The sequence below is a fragment of the Passer domesticus genome, chromosome 8 (genome assembly GCF_036417665.1).
Source record: "Passer domesticus isolate bPasDom1 chromosome 8, bPasDom1.hap1, whole genome shotgun sequence".
NCBI lineage: Eukaryota > Metazoa > Chordata > Aves > Passeriformes > Passeridae > Passer > Passer domesticus.
This window is the reverse complement of record NC_087481.1, coordinates 6554214-6570974: the sequence shown is the minus strand read 5'-3', so window position 1 is coordinate 6570974 and position 16761 is coordinate 6554214. Positions and strand designations below refer to the sequence as shown.

At 51.7% G+C, this 16761-nt stretch overlaps 1 long non-coding RNA gene across 1 annotated transcript; it reads right to left on the bottom strand.

The window, feature by feature from the left end:
* Nucleotides 1–5202: 5202 nt before the first annotated feature.
* LOC135305735 (uncharacterized) lies at nucleotides 5203–6146 on the bottom strand. The gene is made up of 3 exons (XR_010366719.1): nucleotides 6001–6146; nucleotides 5681–5888; nucleotides 5203–5363 (listed from the first exon to the last, which is right to left on the bottom strand). It is a non-coding gene; the product is annotated as an uncharacterized LOC135305735 (long non-coding RNA).
* Between the last annotated feature and the right edge of the window lie 10615 nt (nucleotides 6147–16761).

Here is a 16761-nt window from a genome sequence, read left to right as displayed (position 1 = left end):
GAGGCTCCTCTCATGGCGAACCTGGTGGAAACGGAGCGCGACCGCGCCACCGAGCCACAATGTCCCCTGCAGCCTCCCTTTTTTCCAAAATACAGAATAAGAGCCATAGGTGCACTCCATACATTGTTGGGAGTGTAACACCCTGGTCCTTTGTCCACTCAAAAGCAGCGTCCATGAACTCCCAAAGATCTAAATCAAGGGAGTATACGACATTTGTAAAAAATCTATGAAATTTTGCCCATCTTAAAAACTCATAACACAGTCTCCCCCACACACTATTAACTCCGTTCTCGTGTCCCCATCTGTGCCAGAGTTTAATAACTTTCTTCTCTGACGCAGTAAACGGAACCTGAGCTTCCGAAGGTACATTTTCCCAACTTTCCTCCCACCTTCTGCGAATGGCAGGATCTTCAGGAAGGGAAAAAATAACAGTACCTTTAGACAGTGTCCTTGTGGATCCAGCTGTGCAGCTCTGCTGCTCTGCGGTCTCTGGACACAATGTCCAGGAAAGTCCAACAGGTTCTCCTGTTTGCCTTGGCTGTGAACTCTGCCCATCTTCAGGGTCTCGTTTCTTCAGCTCCAGGCTGGACTCTGTGGTCACTCCGGGGGTTGCCATCAATTTCACACATCCAGGGGTCACCAATTATTGTTTAGGCTGCCCTTTGTGTGAGGACACGAGGCTTGACTCCATTTTCATCAGAAGGCTGATTTATTATGTTATATATTATATTAAAATGCTACATTAAAACTATACTAAAAGAACAGAGAGAAGAAGATCAGAAGGCTACAAAGACAAGAATAGAATAGGAATGAATAACAAAAATCCTGTGACTGCTCACAGCCTTGGCACAGGTGGCTGTGATTGGTCACTGATTGAAAACAATCCACATGGACCAATGGAAGATTCACCTGTGGCACTCCACAGCAGCAGACAGTTATTGTTTACATTTCTTTTCTGGGGCCCTCAGCTCCTCAGGACAGGAAAAATCCTAGCAGAGGCTTTTTCACTAAAAAATCCTGGCAACAGTCCTGTGCTGTGGTTGAAATCCCACCACAATTGTGACTCTGTGAGCAAAGACAACCGGTGCTTTTTGGGGCTGTAACAACGGAGAGTGTGGCAGAGCAGGTTTGATATTATTTTTAGAGTTCTGAAATAATTGTTCCCAAAACAGTCTTTCTCTCCTATCTTCTGTCATCAACTGTGGGACAGAGAAAATGGAAAGGGGCAGGGGTTTGTTTAAATTGGTGCTTTCTTTTTAAGTCTTCAAATAGTGTCAGCTCGATGCATGATACTTTAGAAATTGGATTAGTAACACCTATTTCATGCCACCAGAGAGGTGGGATTGAAGACTTCCAACAACAGAAACACTGGATGTGCAAGAGCTCAGTTTTCCACCCCTCACACAAGTAACTTGCTGTACTATTTTCAGCAGCCTCAGCCAGATCGATTAAAATACTGCTCCAAACAACAACAGAATGAAAATGTTCCACCAAATGGGGAAAAAGAAGACAAGTGGCCAGCAGCCCTTTCTTCAGAGCTTGTGTTGATTTTGCCAAGTCAGATGCAAACAAGGTTTGCCATATTTCTTTCCTAGAAAAATGCAGCTATTGAATAGAAATCTATCTCTGAGGCTGCTAAGTTGGGTATGATTTTAGACCTGGGAGGAGCAAAACAGGTTCCAGAGAAGCTGTGGTTGTGTCACCCTTGGAAGTGTTCAAGGCCAGGTTGGATGGGGCTTGGAGCAACCTGATCTAGTGGAAGGTGTCCTGAGTCTGGTGAGTCCCTGAAAAGAAACTTTTGGTTTTCCTGAAATGCTGCCTTTGCAAGGGGAGGTCACAACTACCCCTCGTAATTTGAAATGCCCTGAGCAGAACCCAACTGTGTTTTCTCACAGGTGGGGAGGGATTTTCACTTGTATTTTATGGGGGATTTTGACAGGGCAGAGCAAGAGCAGCTGAATGTGTTTGACAGGCAAAGAGGGCCAGTGTGGCAGCAGCTGAATTCCATGGAGCTTTTCCTTCTGTGATCCTGTACAACCTGAGGCACTCTGGGGCTCTTGAACCTGGCAGCTGGGAAAGTTAATCATTGGAACAATTGATAAATTAACCTGCTCCACTCTCTTGAGCATGGGTGTGATGAGCCTTAAGTAAAGCCAGGAGCACTTGCCAGGATGGGAGCTTGTTCTTTGCCAGGGTGGAGGGAGAAAATCTTGCTTGGAGTAAATAAAGCAACTCTGCTTCCCCAGGAAGATGAAAAGAAGCAATTAAACATGTGAATGCTGCATGGAATAATTTGCACAAGGCTATATCTCGTCTGCTATGCAGGAATGTTCCAAATCAACCATGATTCTCCCGACCTTTATTTTTCTGGGTTTCCACCACATGATACAAGAGACACTCACTTGAAAAAACCAAAACACCTTGTAGGGAGGCATTATTTCCTTTCTTCAGGCTGCCTCTTTCTTTTGTTCCCTCCAGAGCTCTCACTTCATTTCTGCTGTGGTTTGGAGCACGTGCTTACATCCTTGCTGATCCCCTGGGCTTCTTTTGGCTCTGGGTGTCACGGACACTATTAATGGTGGGTTTTTTCCCCTCCATCTTCTTCTGTTTCTTCATGTGGTTTACCTTCATTTACCTGTTGGAGTGATGGATTTTTCTCACCTTTTATTACTCAGTGCTTTTTCTTCATTCTCTAATACCAACTTCTCACTTGCCCTGTGGCTGTTAGGTGCCAGTTATGGGAGCATTAATTCTTTCTCTAGCCCTTTTCTGAGCTTTCACAGGCAGCTGAGAGCTCTTTGGGGTTCACCTTGACTCACTTCAGCGCCTTCCTTGGTGCTGCCTGTGTACTTGAACACTTGAAGGGAATAAAGTCTCAGTGTGGAGATGACAGTTGTGAAACGATGGCCCTTTTGGAGAAGACAAGAATGCTATTGTCAGTCTTTTCAAGGATAAATGGAGCACCTGGTTTTGGGAGAAACCGGCTCAGCTCAGCGCAGAGGTGGCTGCTGCAAGTGCCCAGGTTTGGAGGGAAGGCTGCAGCTCCTGGGGGTGTGTTGGTGTGGGGCTATAAGGTTTGTGCTGGGTCCCTGGAGCAGTGGGAACATCCCACGGGGAGATGCACATCAGGAAATGGGTGCAGAAAGGGCCTGAAGTGTGACCAGCTTTGGTGAAGGGTTCCATAGGAAATAATATTTTTGCTGAGATTTTGGACAATTTGAGGCTCTTTCTCGTGTCCTTTGCCCAATGAACATTCCCCCTTTGCAAGAGCTTGGGGAATCCAGAGCTCACACAATGAAAATCACAGATCATTATATCTCTTTTCCGTTTTTTGATGTTGTCATCCCTGCAGGAGTCAGAGGAAGAGAATATGTGTGTGTCTTGGTTTGAAAAGACAGGAGCCTGTGAAGGAAGGCAAAAGCCTCCTGTGAAATGGAGAAGGTAAACCCCCTCCCTCCGAATTATCACAACTTCAGAATTAAAAAAAAAGGCTCTCAGGCAAAGATATGGGAAATGGGAATAACAGTTCTTTACTGGAAGGAAAAAAAACTAAATAACAATGTAATTTAACACAAGCAAAACAACCACTGGCAAAGTGAGAGAAACCTGGCACCCTAAGAAGTCAGGGTGCTGATAGCAGTCCAACCAAGTGGTGGCTGCTCCTCCTGGAGCAGCGATCTGCAGAAGGGTGTAGATCCCTTCCGAAAATGCGGCGAAGGAGCAGCTGGGCCTCGGTTCCTGATTCCTCTCGGAAATCCAGCGAAGAAGGCTGTCTGTGGTCTCAGAAATGCTTGTTTTATGGTGTCAGGGATGCTTGGCTCCTCCCTCTGGGTGGAGCATCTCTCAATGGGATGATGTAACTAATCTTACCAGCCACAGTGAGTAATTCAATAGCCCATCAGCAGGAGATTATCTTCCTGGCAGTGTCATTGTTCTTGAAAGAGATAAGAAAAACTGCCCAACCCCCAACAGATGGCAAAATAGAATACATGCCTACTTTAGAAGCCAGGACAGTGTGACCTGCCTGGCTTTAACGTTGTGCCAGGAGCAATGCCATGGGGTATATAGCTGGTCAGAGGAGCATCTGAGAAGTGTGTGGTACATCAGTGATGTCCTACTACTGATCTTTGCACAGAGATGAAAAAGTATCAGTTTGCATGGCCTGAATGTCTGGGTCTGGACATTCTGAATTACACAAGATGTGCTGAGCTCATCTGGCTCTGAAATATCATCTCTGCACCTTAGCCAGGAACAGCATCAGAGTTCTGAACAGATTCATCAAAATCAGTCATAAGCCAAAGGCAAACCTTGGCAATACACATCTGTGGCAGGTGAGGAGACCAAAAGCTTCCATTCTTGTTCTTGCAGAATGAATTCAGCAATAAAATAATCCTCTCTCTTGGCATTAAAATACTTTAGTGTCAGCTCTGCCCCAGACTGTCAGTGTCAAGTATTTCTCTGGGTGGTTGGGGGCAGGTTCTCCCCCTGTAGCACTCTGCAGGTTGGTGCTAATTCCAGATGTTCCCTCAGGTTCAGATGTTTTGCTGCCTGAGCAGAGAGTGCAGAACAGGGATTACAAGCACTGACATTTGCTGTGCTACAAAGTCCAAGGGACAAATTTGTGCCAATGAAGGTCACACCTTGAACTAGGAGGATTAATTCTTCTTGTGCTCAGCAGAGTCTGGGGACAGAGAGGGTTTCCAAAGGAAATCTTGGTCCATGTGGGGCTGAGGCTCCCTCCAGGCTGGCTCCAGCCCCTCAGGGTGCCCAGGAGCAGGGCTTGCCCACAGCCCAGTGCTCCCTCCTTAGCCCTGGGGCTGCCCAGGGAAGAGCCATGGCTGAGGCTCTGCAGGAGCACACAGGCTCAGCCCTGCTCCAACATAGGATCCATGGGCCAGGGCACGCTGGTCTTTGCCCCTACAGCTCCCAAGTGTGTCCAGAGAAACTGCAAGGAGAGGCTCACCTCTGTCAGTGGGACCCCTCTGTGCACAGGGACACCCACTCCTGGGGTGGCTGTGCCAGGGACCTCCAGCCCTGGGAACCTGGAGCAAGTGGAAACTACAACTTGGCAAAATGCTGCCTGTGCCTGAAGCACATGCAAGGAGAACTGGGATGTGAAAAGTAAAACTTGTTTATTACAGAAAAACAGCAGCAAAAATGCAGAATACATTTACATTGTAAGAATATTTGTAACAACAACAATCGATAGAACATATATACATAAAAACCTACCTAGCAAAACTATGGGAAATGTATTTACAGAAGTCAAAAATAGCCCTAAAATCTATATTCTAAAGAACAACAACAAACTGTAGAACATATATACACAAGGGTGGTGTCTCTGTCGGTGATGTCCATCGCACCTGGAAGAAAAGCAAATGCCACGGTCACTCCAGTCAGGCACAGAGGGCTCTTGCATGTGCCCCCAGGCTGGCACACGCTGGCCCAGCAGCAGGACTCTGCTACCAGAACTGAGCCTGGCTGGGTCTGGCATGGAGCTTGTGTGGAGCAAAGCAGGCACAGGACAGGCTGTGGATGGCCACCAGAATCCAGTGCCCTGGGTACAATGTCCCTGAGCAGGGAGCACCCAGCCCAGCCCCAGCCTGGCAGCAGGAGACCCACTCTGCCTGTCCTGCTGCTGGCATTGGTCTTCATGCCAAGATCAGGGCCTCTTCCTCACCTTCTTAATCAATATCCATGTCCTCAATCTACTCTTCCATATCCACATCCATCTCTTCCTCCTTAGTCACATCCACGTCCATCTCTTCTTCCTCATCCACATCCACATCCATCTTTCCCTCTCCAGGGTCTTCTCCATCTATTTCCATCTCCTCCTCCATATCAATCTTGGTATCTACCTCCATGTCCTCCTCTCTGTCTGGGACAGCCTGTAGAGGTAGCAAAACCTCAGAGTGGGGTCCCTGTCCCACTCCATGCCCACAGAGCTCCAGCCCACCCGGGCAGGTGCGGGGTGTCCACCTCCATGGAATGGCACCATACATTCCTCAGAACAAAGGGGAGCATCCTGCAGGGCTGGATGATGAAATCCAGGCACTCCCGAGCTGTCAGGAATGATCGGGGTATCGGGGGGATAATAAGAGTGAAAGGCGAGGGCAGGAGCAAGGTGCAGAGCATGTCAACACAGTGGCCAAGGGTTGTGTTGTACCCTTTGCTGGGCGCTGGACGTTCCAGCTGGAGCGTGGGCTGTGACATCACAGTTCCCAGGCTCCATCTGAAGTGGACACTGGAGACCATGGAATGATGGAGTCCCTGAACGGTTGGGCTTGCAAGGGAGCCTGAAGAACAACATCTTGTCCCCAGCTGAGCAGTCTTCCCCCAGAGCATGCTGCTGAGAGCCCTGTTGCCAAGGATGGGGCATGCACAGCCTCTGTGCACAGCCTGGGCCAGTGCCCCACCACCCCCAGTGGAAAAGAGCAGCTTCCTTAGATGCAGCTTCAATCAACCTGCTGCAGTTGAAAGCCAATCCCCCCTTGTCCTGTCAGCACAGGCCCTGCTGAACACTCTGTCCCCTTCTTTCCTGCGGGACCCTTCCAGTCCTGCACAGCCACAGTGAGGTCTCCCAGTGTCTCCTCTCTCCAGGCTGAGCATCCCCAGCCCCACTTGCACAGCAGTCAGTCACATCAGGGCCAGTCAAGGCTGAAGGGTAGCAAATAGCATCAGGAACTGAGAGATGCAAGCTTTAGACCCACGTTCACCTCTAAATGTACAAAATTAATAACAGTGGAAAGGAAGATGGTGGGACACTGGTTCTGTTCTAACTGGTGATGGTTATTTTCTTCTTTTCTTTCATGCTGCCCCAGGTTTTTCTGTTTGAAAGGAAGCTTGGCACAATGTCCATTGTCTTCTCCATTTGTGAAACACCAAGCGGAGTCTGGGTAGGCTGACATGCAGAGCAAAACCTGAAAATATTCTAGTGATCCTGAGCCTGGGGGATGCAGCTAAACCCAGCCAAAAGCAATTTCTGGAAAGCTGATCCTGGTTTACATTATCTTGAGTTTGGCTTTGGCAACTTCACCAGTCTTTTATGAAAAAGCAAGCAAAAAACTCAAACCAAATCAGACAAAAACCCAATCAATCAAACAAACAAACCCATGCAGCAAACCAATCAAACAAATAGATAAAAAACGCTAAATAAAACCAACGGAAATGAAGAGTTCGTATTAGTTGTGAGGATAGCACAGCAGGCAAATGGCTGCTTGCCACAGGATCACCATCGAAAGCCACATAGAACAGCTGCTCCAAAATATACCCAACAGGAGAAAAAGAAAAAGTGATCCATGGCAACTTTGGGGGCAGATCCACATTCAGGTGAATGATGAGCACTCAGTGGTACAGATCCAGCATTGCCCACCCTCCAGGCTGCTGTTTGCTCCTGATGAAAGACCCTTGCAGGACTGTGGCCCCTCTCAGTGCAGTGTCAGTCACTCCCAGAGCTCTCAGCTGAGCCACTGACATTTCCAGAGTGACATCCAGTGGGATACCATTTTCGGTTTGTCTCCTAATGCCACAGGGGTCCTAAACAGTATATGCCATCCCATTTTTGTTCCATTGATATTGACTGCTTGGTTTTATTTTGTCAGCAGTTCTATTCATTATGAATTGGAATATGATGAAGAAACTAAGGAAGGTAGCTCCTATAATTAGTGCACATAGCTTAACTGATGCGGCAGCTCATTTAATGCTTGCTAGGAAAGAACTAGAAAGATTTAATGAACAAAATTGGTAAAAAAAGAAATGGGGGATTTGTAGTAAGTAGTAATACATTTGTTCATTAATTAAATCAATAGCTAAATAACTATACAATATAAAACAATAGTTAAATAGCCAAAAAAACTTCTTATACATATGGTTGCTGGTTTACTATAGTGCTTTGGGAATTCCATTGTAAAGTTATTCCTTGTGAAAGGAAAGTAATGAGAAGCAGCTGTAATAACAATCCTTAAACTCGCTAGAATTGCTTAGCTTGCAGAAAGTGTATAGTACTAGAAAGAATTGCTTAGCTTGCAGAAAGTGTATAGTGTTCTGTACAGATATGCCTTATAAGGCATAAGTTCACTCAGCGTTCACAAAGAGGAAGACTAAGGGGGTCTAAGCCTTCATCCCACGACCACCAGAAGGCAGAAAAAGACCCCCTAGCAAATGAATGAGCAAGCGCAGAAGACAGATCACGTCATCCCTAAACCTGGAGAAGAAGACAATAAAAGGTGGACTCAGGGGATAGGAATTTTGTGAGCCAAAGTGGAGCGGAGACTCCGGGCCGCCCAGCGCTGTCCTTGCTTATTCTTGCTTGCAAAAATAATAAAGATAATTATTTGATCCTTAAATTCAGTGGACTTGTTTATCACACTGCCCAGACCCTAAACAGCCCCAAATGTGCCCCAGAAATGTCTCCAGGGGCCCCAAAGTGGCCCCTTTTACCCTGTGCGTGAAAATAATAAAAAAATATGTCAAAAGATCTAAAAATAGCACTAATTAGCATTAAGAAGGAGAAATAAATGGCCAGTAGTGGTCAATGATTTAATGAAAGGAATTGTTTTATTTAAAACCAATGACAAATAATTTTTTGATTGCTAAAAATGTATTCTATTTTTCACATAAATATCAAAGGTAATAGAAATATACAGTAATACTAATATAAATTTTAAAACTATAATTATAATTTTATAAATTAATCAATCTTATTTATTTTAAAAATGCATACTTTTTTATGTTTTGGGATGTCAGTCCCAGGTGGGCCATGTCAGACATGGTGAGGCTGGGGTGAGGAGCAGGTTGTCCAAAATGGGTCAGCCTGCAAGGGGCTTGTTCCTCTCCATGCCCAGATCTCCTAGGGAGACATTCAGCATCAAGATCACCTGGGGAATCGTTCTTTCACCTCTTTTCTGAACTGAAAAATAAAAACCCACACACGTGATTAAAACCAAACATCATGCTGTCGGTGCACTTTGAAATCTCCCTCCTTAACAGAATTCCAGACTGACTCCAAGCTGCTTCACAAGCCCTGGAGGCTTGGAGGAAAATTGAAGGAAGAGAAAGAGCTCCCCAGGGCTTTCTGTATTTTAATCAGCCCTACGGTGGATTTGGGGCTGGGTCCAGGAGCCTCAGGCACAGAGAGAAGGATGAAGAAGCTGCTCAAGGAGTCAGCAGCAAAACTCCAAGTGCCTTGGAGCATGGCTGGGCCCCAGTGAGGGCAGGGAGTGCCAAAGGCTCCCTTTGGGACTGGTGAGAGCAGATCCTTGAGGCCAGGAGTGCAGGGAGCCCAAGGCTCTGAGCAGGGAACTGCAATGCTGAGCAAGGCCTGGGCTGGCTGGGGGAAGCAGAAAGGCCAAGCCCTGAGCCCAGCCTGGGCCAGCAGGGCCTGTCCCTCACGGGTGGCTCGGGGCTCTCTGTGGGGCAGGGGGATGTGAGGGGCAGCAAGGACAAATGCCATCAACCTGCAGCCCCTGCCAGCCTGGCCAGGGAGGCCGGGGCAGAGCCAAAGTGCAGCCCCTGCCAGGAAAGTTCCTGCTGTGGGGCCTCCAGAGGCGCTGCCCGAGCCCAGGGCACAAAGGCCTGGGTGCCTGTGGCCCTACCAGCCCTGCCCAGCCCTTGGCCATCTGTCCTGCAGGCTGTGCCCCCTGTGCGTGCTGCTCCTGTGCCCTGGCCGGCTGCACTCGCCCCTCTCGCTGTGCCCCAGCATTTCTCAGCCAGCGTTTCTGTGCCCTCCCTGGGCTCCCTGCACCCAGCGCTGCCGGCTCCTGGCACACAGAGCCGGCCATGGCCCAGCCTCACGCTGCCACACCTCGAGCACCACAATTCCACCCTGGCAGGGACTTTGCTTTCTCCTCAGCTCCAGCCTGAACCTTCCAAGCTGCACTTTGGGGAGGTTTCCTGCAATTCCCACTCCCAAGGAAAGCTGTGTCTCCTGCTGGTCACAAACAGAGAAGGGCTGGTGGGAGAAGTGCTGGTCAGAGGCTGTTTAGGGCACAGTCACAATGAAATTATTGACTTTTTAAATATTCTGTAAAAGAAGGAGGGGCATCAATAAATCTTCTACACTGGACTTTTGAGGGCAGACTTTGGCCTGTTGAGGATGCAGATTTGGGGAGTACCAAATCAGGTATTGATTTTTTTAAAAAAACAGCCCTTAAAAACAACTAGTTCCAGGAAGGATGGAAACACTTCAAAAAAGAAATCTTGAAGGGGCAAGAGTAGGCTGCCCCCTTTGTGCAGAAAGATGACCCAGAGGGGGAAATGACTGGCCTGGCTGGGCATGGAGCTTTTCAAGGAAAAGGGGAATTAAAAAGGGATTAAAAAGGATATTTCTAGGGATTAAAAAGAGGGTGCAGCACCTTTGGACACAGAGGCAGGTAAATCAAGAAATGTTTAAGGATGTTGTTAGGTCATGCAGAAAGAAAATTAGAGAGGTAAAAGCTCAGTTAGGACTTAACTTGGATACTTCTGTGAAGGATAATTATTATGTTTTTATAGGTACATTAATGTCAAAAGGAGGGGTAAGGACAACCTGCATTTCTTACTGTGAGGGATATGATTACCAAAGATGAAGAATGGGCTGAGGTACTTCACCCCTTCTTTGCCTCAGTTTTCAACAATAAGACAGGCCATCCTCAGGACAAGTGTTCTCCTGAGCTGGTAGATGGGCACAGGGAGCAGAACAGCCCCCTGGAATTCAGGAGGAAGCAGCTGGAGACCTGCTGAGCCACTCAGGTGCTCACAGGTGTCTCTGGGAGCAGATGGGATCCATCCTAGAGGGATGATGGAGCTGGTGGATGATCTCCCCAAGCTGCTCTCCATCATTTACCATCAGTCCTGGATCAGCAGGGAGGTCCCAGAGGAGTGGAGGTGCCAATGTGAGCCCATCCCCAAGAAGGGCTGGAAGGAGGATCTGGGGAACTCCAGGCCTGTCAGCCTGACCTGGGTGCTTGGCAAGGTTATGGAACAGATGACCTTGAGTGCCATCACAGGGCACCCACAGGATGGCTGAGGCATCAGAGCTGGCCAGCGTGGATTTCAATATCTGCATTGAAGATCTGCATGAGGGGACTGAGTGCACCATCAGCAAATTTGCAGATGACACCAAGCTGGGTGTGAGTGTGGATGTGATGGAGGAGAGGAGGGCTCTGCACAAGGCCCTGGACAGGCTGGATCCAGGGCCCAAATCCAGCAAGGTGAGGTTGAACAAGACCAAGTGCCAGCTCCTGATCTTTGGCCACAACAACCCCTGCAGCGCTACAGGCTGGGGACAGAGTGGCTGGACAGCAGCCAGGCAGAAAAGGACCTGCAGGGAATGATGGACAGCAGGCTGGACATGAGGCAGCAGTGTGTCCAGGTGGGCAAGAAGGCCAATGGCTCCTGGCCTGGATCAGGAATGGTATGGCCAGCGGAGCAGGGCAGTGATTCTTATCCTGTTCTCAGCACAGGCTGGGCAGCACCTCCAGTCTTATATCTGGTTCTGGGCCCCCAATTTAGGAAGGACATGGAGGGGCTGGAGCATGTCCAGAGAAGGGCGACAAGGCTGGTAAGGGGTCTGAAGCACAAGAGCTGTTACGAACGGCTGAAGGAGCTCGGGTTGTTTATCCTGGAGAAGAGGAGGCTCAGGGAAGTCAAGTCAGTGTCAGGACACAGTTTGGACTTGATTATCTCCAAGGTCTTTTCCAACCTTACTGATTCTGGGATTCTCTGAAACCACCCTTGCAGCAGTTGCAGGATGAGCCCTGGGCCTCCTCTTCAGAAGCTCCAGCAGCCCAGGTGCCTCAGCTTCTCCTGCCAGCCCCAAAGCCCATCCTGTCAGTGCTGCAGAGCCTCTGCAGCTCCTCCTCATTGCCCAGAACAGGGAGCCCCACAGGCAGACACAGCAGCCCAGATGTGCCCCCCTGGCCTGGGGTGCCTCTGGCAAGGGAGCAGCACCAGGCACTGCAGGAGCCTGCCGACAATTCCTGCAGCACTTGGAGGATGATCCTGCTCCCCAAGGGATGTTCCCATGGTGCCAAGTCAGGAACTGCAATGCGGAGTGGGGCCAGAGAGGAAAGGGCAAACAGGGATGGGCTGTTTGCAGGGGAGGGAACAGGGCTGGGCAACAGGAAGAAATTTGTAGAAGGAAAAGTAAAGGAAGCAAAGGTGAAGCCAAGGAAATGCCCAGTGCAGTTTGGGGATGGCTGTCAGGCAGCCCTGGCTCTGAGCAACAGTGTCTGCAGTGGCACAGGAAACTCCCAGTTGATGGGAACAAACTTTCTGGCTGACTGCAGAGGCCAGGACAAAGCTGAGTGGTTTCCCTGGTGTCCCCCAGCCCTTGCTGGCCCCAGGGGCTGATGGCATTTGTGCTGCCTCAGGTTCATGTCCCCACAGCAGCAGCATGGGGGTGCTCCTGCCTGCTCTGTGCAATGCAAACAGGGGCTCCTGAGCCAGTGCTGCCGTGGCTGTGCCTGCAAGGATGCGGCACCCGTGTGAGCTGGGGGAGAGGCCAGGGCTGCAGAGGGGGGATGTTGTTGGCAGCTCCATCAGGACGCTCTGGGATGCTGCCCTGGGCTGTGCAGCGCACTGGGGATGGATCAGCCCCTGCTCTGCTGCTCCTTCCCGTCTCCCCCAGGGCCCTTGCAGAGCCCCAGCCATGCTCTTTGCCGCCAGCCTGCCCACGGCCAGCCTGGGGCTGCTCACCCTGGGGCTTTTCTGTGCTGAGCATTGGCCTGGCCGTGTTCTTGAGAGAGCCTGGGCAAGAAGCCTGGAGCCCCCAGGGCCTGGCCTGAGGCGTCAGCGCTGCCCCAGCAGTGCCCATGGCCTGTCCCTGCTGCAGCCCCGGCACTGCCACCCCCAGGACTGTGCCCGGCCCCGAGAGCACTCAGGCCCTGCAGCAACACCAGGGCCACCAGGGCAGCGGGGCAGGGCCACGGCAGCAGCACTGCCAACACCAAGTGCTGCTGCTGCTGCTGGGCACAGCTGCTGGGCCAGCACTGATCTGCCCCAGCTCTGCACACAGACATTGCTGCTGCAGCTCCAGAGATGGCAAGAATAGAGGGATCTCTGCAGAAAACTTTGCTGGGAGATCCTTTAGTTCCTTTAAAACTTTTGAGACTGCAGCCCATCATTGTCACAGTCTGTGGCCACAGGGAAGGTGGAGAGAAACAAAGTCAGAAATGGCAGAAACAATCATCTAGCTTTAGGAAGAATATTTAAAAAGGAAAATGACAGGGAAATCAAAGAACCAAACCAACAGAGCTATAAGTGATGACTTTTATTACAAGTGATTTGCAGAAATTGGCAATCAGTTTAATGCTTCCTAAGATGTGCAGTGATCAGTCTTCTCACTGCAGCCTTGAGCTCCTGGTTCCTCAGGCTGTAGACGAAGGGATTCAGGGCTGGAGGCACCACCGAATACAAAACTGACACTGCAAGACCTAGGCATGGGGAGGAAATGGAGGAGGGTTTCAGGCAGGCAAATACTGCAGTGCTGAGAAATGCATTTCTCCTTCATTTTTCCTTTACAGATTATTTCAGTCATCTCCTGAGGTTACAGTTTTTTCTGGTGCTTTTCATGAATTGATTGTACTCTTGATTTAGATGGAGATTTTAGAATTGATTTCAGATGTAGAAGAATCTGAAGTGAGCACAGAAACAAACTCTCTCTGTCAGCCCATTTTCATCTTCTAGATGACTTTCAAGATGTCCTTGGGGGTGTTGGAATGATGATCACACAGCTCTCCACTTCTGGCTGCAGGCTCTGCAGATTCTTTCTTTGCATTCAGTCAGGCTTGCATTCCCCAGGAGTTCTTGGTAGCCCGTCATGTTTTCTTAGGATAGAACAGTAACAATGAAAACCTTACCAATGGCACAACTGCCCAGCCCACAAGGAAAAGAGAAGAACAAGCTGTCAAGTTCTTCAAATATTTGTCCTGCTTTGCTGCAAGTGTGCTGCACACACAGTGTGGAAAGCCAAGAGAAGCTGCAGTTGGTGGCACACCTTGTGACCGAAGCTGCACCTCATTCTTCAGGAAAGGTTCTTGGAAAAAGCATACAGGACTGAGGAGAAGTTTCTGGAAAAACTGAAAGAGCTTTTAAGAAATTAACTGAAAATTGAAACAATTCAAGACATTTTTCTCGATTTATTTTTATGCTCCCCTTTTCCATCTTGCACTAGTTGTCCATCCCATTAATTCCAAACAGATCTCACCGCTAAGATCCATGAGTTGGCACGTTTTAGACATTTTAAGATACCATGACCTACACACAGTTTGGCTTCCCCTGTTTTTCTTGGAAAGCAATGTTGGAGAGGTAAGTGCAGTGCTTGGGTCAGGTACAAATTCTGCATTCAGGGGACACGCTCTGAGAGTGTTCGACCCTCAGCAGGGACAATGCACAGCAGGGACCGAGGGGATTCCTGAGCCACTGTGCAGGAGTCCAGACTCTGGCTCTTGGCTGAACTCGGCAAAGTTCCCGTGTTTGGACAGGCTCAGGGGCTGCCCTCGGGGAACGTGGGGCTCGAGGCGGGGGCGAGCGGGCAACGGACAAACGGACACGGGGACAAACGGCCCCGAAGCTTCAGTTGCAGCAGCGGCGGCAGCAGCAGCAGCAGCAGCAGCGACAGCGAGAGAAGAAACTTCAGATTCCCTTCTCCTCTCCCTCTCCCTCTCCCGCTGTCCCGTACCTCTCCCGCTCTCCCTTTCCCGGTCTCCCCTCCTCTCCCCGCCTCCCTCTCTCCGTGCCCGGCCGGGCCATGCCCCCGGCCCGCCCCCGGCCCCGGGCGGGGCTGCCCCGTGCCCGCCCCCGGCCGTCCCGCCGCCTCCTGGCATCAGCCCGGCTCTGGCCGTGCTGGCGGTGGCGCTGCTGGGCGGGGATCAGTGCCTGGGGCTGGGGTGGTATTGCCGGCTTTTGGCTCCGCCTGGCCCGACCCCGGCCCCGGCCCCGGCCCCGGCCCCGGCCCCGGCCCCGGCCCCGACCCCGGCTCCTCCCGGGGCCCGCGGAGGACACACGCGGCGCGGCCGCTCCCGCCGCCTCCGCTGCGGCTTGCCCGGCCCCTGCTCCGCCGCTCGGCAGCGCGGCCCCCGGCCCCGAGCCGCCGCTGTCTTGTTCCAGAGAGCGAACGCCGGGGCATGGCCGGGCCGGGGCGGGTGAGGGGCGCTCGGGGGCCGTTGCTGGCCCCGGGCCGAGCGCTGACAGCCGCGTCCCGCCCACAGGGAAGGCGCAGCAGCGCCTGAAGGAGCGGTACCGGCTGGGCTCGCTGCTGGGCCGGGGCGGATTCGGCAGCGTCTTCGCAGCAACGCGGCTCTCGGACGGCGCCCCGGTGAGCGGCGGGGCCGGCGGCGGGCGGAGGAGGAGGGGGTGGAGGAGGAGGAGCAGGGGGGAGGAGGCGGGAGGAGGATGGTGCTGGGCAGGGTGGACAGCGAGCTGAGCCCTGTTCTGCACTTGCCTTGCAGGTAGCCATCAAAAGGGTGCCACAGAACCGCGTCCATCACTGGGGTGAGCTGGTGAGTGAGCGAGGTGCTGTGCTGGGCAGGGATGAGCCGGGGCCCGGCAGGGTGGGAGCCGCCAGGACGCCTCGAGGGAGAGCGGGCATGGGGCCAGAGCAGGGTGCAGAGCATCCTGGGCTGGCTGAGGGCTTCCTGACCCCCGGCACGGCATCAGGCCCACTGACAGCATCGTGCTCCTCCCGCAGCCCGACGGTACCAGCGCACCCCTGGAGATTGTTCTGCTGGACAAGGTGTCCAGTGGCTTCTCCGGTGTGGTCCAGCTGCTGGAGTGGGTTGAGCTCCCCAACGACATCTTGATGGTGCTGGAGCGGCCGGAGCAGTCTCAGGACCTGCACCATTTCATTCGGGCACGGGGGTTCCTGTCCGAGGAGGTGGCGCGGCAGCTGTTCCACCAGGTGCTGGAGGCCGTGCGGCACTGCACCAGCTGCGGGGTCCTGCACCGCGACATCAAACCAGAGAACATCCTGGTTGACCTGGCCACCAGGCAGGCCAAATTGATTGACTTTGGCTGTGGCACCTACCTGCAAGAGACAGCCTACACTCACTTTGCAGGTGAGCCTACACAGGGCTGTGCTCCCCCTCCTGGCATCTCACAGCCCAAGATCTCACAGCCCAAGCTGGGTGTGGCAGCGGGGATTCTCCCTTTTGCTGCCACTCAGGGGACTGAATCTGCAGCTGAGTTGCTTTAGAGCAGGGCTGGGTGGGGAGCCATCTTCCAGCCCTGCTGGCAGCCTTTGCCCACCACTGTGCCCAGGATTGGGGCTGGGCTGGGGCAGCCAGCCTGACAAAAACAGCCGTGGGTGGGGGTAGCAGAGAGGGAGGTTGGAACCTGTGCCCCAGCCGGTTTGTGTGCAGGCAAGAGGAAGGGCTTGGACTGCTCCACTTGCCCTGTTTGTCTTGCCTTTATAATATGTTTGGGGCAGTGCAGGCAGGGAGAATGAGGGCATGGTTTTTCCCCAGCACGCAGTGGGTATTTCCTTTGCATGTCATGGTCAGGCCTAGCCAGGGCTTCCACTGTCCCCTTCCCACACCAGTGGCTTCTTTTGCAATCCCAAGTTTGTACACCAGTCCCAGATGCTGGTGAGAGGACAGTGGTCACCCTGTGTGCCACTGATGCAGCCCCCGCCCGCCCAGGGATGCTGGGGCCAGGCTCTGGGAGCAGCAGCATCCCCCTGATGAACTCCATCTGTATTCCACAGGAACACCATCATACAGCCCCCCGGAATGGACCCGCTTTGGCTGGTACCATGGCGAGCCAGCTACCATCTGGTCCCTGGGC